At 40.8% G+C, this 3,496-nt stretch overlaps 1 pseudogene; it reads left to right on the top strand.

The window, feature by feature from the left end:
* Positions 1-974: 974 nt before the first annotated feature.
* LOC114431981 (fish-egg lectin-like) lies at positions 975-2,551 on the top strand (annotated as a pseudogene).
* The last annotated feature ends 945 nt before the right edge of the window (positions 2,552-3,496 follow it).

Raw genomic sequence — 3,496 nt, 5'->3', positions numbered from 1 at the left:
GGATCTGTTACCTTGGTGAGAAACAGGAGGTCGGGTGTTGCAGGAAAGTGGACACAAAGATTAAAGGAGAAACTGCATACACAGAGACTGAAATTACCATCACAGCCACACATTGTGTTAAATGGGGCACTGGCATGCTGATGCAGAGCCAAATCCTTTATTTGTATGATGAATAGCCTTCAACATCAGAGAGCAGATAGAGCCATCGGTGTCATGGTTGTTGGATGAGGAGCTTTGTGAAGAACGATTCAGAAAGTTTTGTTTTATTATAATAACAAGAAAAGTGTTTTGATGCCTTTTGTTGCATTGTACTTGTACAGGTGTAATGACAATGAATTCAACTCTAAACTTATCACAACAACTGTTATGATTTAAGGTTGTTTGGACCCAAATGCAGACACAAACAAAAACTCCAAAAACACAAAGTGCAAATCAACAAAGTAAAAGGAACTAACAAACCAAACAAGGGCAAAGAATAAAAAAACAAACCAAACACAAAGGAGATCCAAAAGAGTTGACGAGAACATGCAGGAAACATGACCACAGTTAAACGGAGGAATACACAGGGGATGTAACCATGGATGGACGGACGGACTGACAAAGACAAAGGGAAACTCCAGACTTAAATACAAGAGGATAACAAGACACAGGTGAGACACAGGGCTGAGCAAGCAATCCCAAAAGCGGGAAACACAAGGAAGTAAGACACAAGAATACCATAGGGAACACAGGCTTTCAAAATAAGGAAACAAAAGACAACACTACAAACACATGAGGGAGGTCAGGACCGGACTGGAACTGTAGCAGAAGCAGGGAAAACAAAACATAAGATAATGGGATCATAACACTATATTACGAATATGGATTTCTTTCCAATTTCCCCAGACTGCCAGGAAAAACCAGTTTAGCTTCAAGGTTCATGGTATAAAAGAGCCTCCATCACATGTGTCAGAGCAGTAGCTCTAATATACACAAGTTCTTCCAAAGGAGCTCTGCAGTGCACAGAATCAGAGACGACATGAAAGCTGTTGCAGTCTTGTTGGTGGTCCTGAGCTTTCTAACTATCAGTCATGGTAGGTGCAGCTTTTAACCTGAGACATTACTAAATGATTTGATGAAGTCAGTGAAGGTGAACGCTGAGGTTTACTTTTTCTCTCCACAGGCTGGACATGTAAAGCAGGCCCACAGCAGTTCCCTGCGGAACAGATTGATGCTGGTGAGGGGCAAGTTGTGCTGACTGACAGGGACTCTAAAGCCTATTACCTGAGTGAATCAACTTGGTTTGAACTGGGTTCAGTCGCCCTCAAACATGTCTCAGTGGGACCTGCAGGAATCTGGGGGGTTGACAGATCAGACAAGGTCTACAAATATGTAGCTGGCGACTTTATTCTTGTTAATGGTAAGTATTACAGACTAATTTCACACATTTAAAGGACACACATTGTTGCTTCCTAATGTTGCCTCTGTCTCCAGGTCAGACCTTACAGCAGGTGGATGCTGGAGGTGATGGTCAGGTTGTGGGAGTCACTAGTGGCTCCTACATCTACTGTCTGAAAAGTTCCAATGCTATAAACTACAGTCAAGTGGGCTCTGTGAGCTGGAATGAACTGGCTGGGAGATTGATGTATTTCAGCTGCAGTCCGTTAGGATGTTGGGGAGTCAATGCGGTGGAATAGATCTTCTACACAGTAAACTCTGTCTTAATTCTCAATTTGTTGTGTTATTGACTTCATTGATTTTGATATCTCAACATGGTTTCCTCCAATCTCAGAGAGTAACACCAAATACCTGTGACATCAGTGACTGGATATATATCCCAGGAGCTGCATTAATGGCTGAAGTCGGAACCGATGGAAATGTCTTTGTTGTAAACCGACAAAATCAGCTGTTTCAAAGGTAAGACCTCAGTCCAGTCTGGAGGTCTTAATTGAGTGTGTTTATCTGTATTGAAGATCTTTCAATCTCTTGTCACCATGACACATTCTTTCCTGCATTGGAATAAAGCAGTCTCAACTTTGTGTCCAGCTTATGGCGCCATTGTTTTATTATTGGGAAAGTACTTAATGCCACTTATGGCTCAGGTTAACTTCTGTCCTCTCTACAGAATTGGAATTTCCCCAAGTGTTCCACAAGGCACAGATTGGCTCTACATCCCAATGTGCCTTCCCATCAAGCATGTGAGCTACGACCTGGGCAAACTGTGGCTTGTGACCAAAGGGGGCATCATCATGCAGTGCTCTAACTAACGTCTTTGCAGCCTTCACTATGATCTTTGTTGATTCTGTGACACAATCCAAAATAATCAGCATGTGATTTATATATTACAGGTTCTTGTTAATGATGTCTGACATGATTCATGAATGATGCAAAACACTAATCACAAAATCTATTGCTCACTACTTCCAGGGTAATGCAGCATGTTGTTATTCATACATGTAACACCCACCTGCTACATTTTCTATTGCATGTATAAAAGATAATAAAAAACGCACTTATATCTTAATTGAGTGTAATGAGTTTGTTACTATGGAAACTCTTTTTTCATAATGTGCAGCCAGTCTTTTATGAGATTTTATGTCCAAATTTGGGTCTCGCATCAAACAAACAATAAAAGACAACATAATTTTTAGATAATTTTATATAAGATAATTTTTCTAAAGAGGGTTTTTCAGTGCATTAGCCTGACCTTTACAACAGCAATGATGTGAGATGAGATAAGGTCATTGTTGTTTTTCTTAAGCCATTTCGGTTATGGCTCCTGTCAACTTAGTGTGGACTATTGTTGGTTGAAATTCTTTGAATTTCCACTTTAATCCAGGCCATGAAGTTTATGTTTCCTCTGAAGTGTCAATGTCGTGACATTGTCGGTTAAACACAGATAAACAGATTCTATCAGGGTTTCATTCTGAGCCAGGGCTTTTATTTTGTAGGTTGTTGTGTTTGCCTTAGTTCTAGTGTGATTCTCTGGTTTTGTATTATTTCCTGTTTTATTTTGAAAACCTCTAACCTCCCTTTTGTTTCAGGCGTCTTGTCTTCCTCGTGTGCCTCTTCCTTCTCCCTGATGTGACATTGTGCTAAACACAGATAAGCAGTCCTAGCTACAATATGTAATAAATCTACCACCTGTGACTGGTTTGCAGCCCCATCTTACAAACTACACAGCACTGTGTGTTCTGACACCTCTATTAGAACCAGTATATCAGTATGCAGCTCCCTTTAGAGGGCTACAGTGGTGCTTCCTGAAACATTCAAGGAACTCTTAAGTTCTCATAGTGTGAAATGGATGCTGAGAAATAGCACTGATTAGCATGTCAAACCTGTTGGTAACCTCCCTCACACCAAAACAGGAACACCAGTCAAAGTTGAAGCATGTTGTTTCTGTAAGACATGGAAGGTTTTAGCTTCCTTATTGCCTTGATTTCCAGCTGCACTTCTTCTTCATTACAATCCAGCTGTCACACAACTGAGACAGAATAGGTACTGTCGGGGAGAAATC

Source organism: Parambassis ranga, chromosome 2 (genome assembly GCF_900634625.1).
Source record: "Parambassis ranga chromosome 2, fParRan2.1, whole genome shotgun sequence".
Taxonomy (NCBI): domain Eukaryota; kingdom Metazoa; phylum Chordata; class Actinopteri; family Ambassidae; genus Parambassis; species Parambassis ranga.
This window is presented reverse-complemented; position numbering and strand designations above follow the sequence as displayed.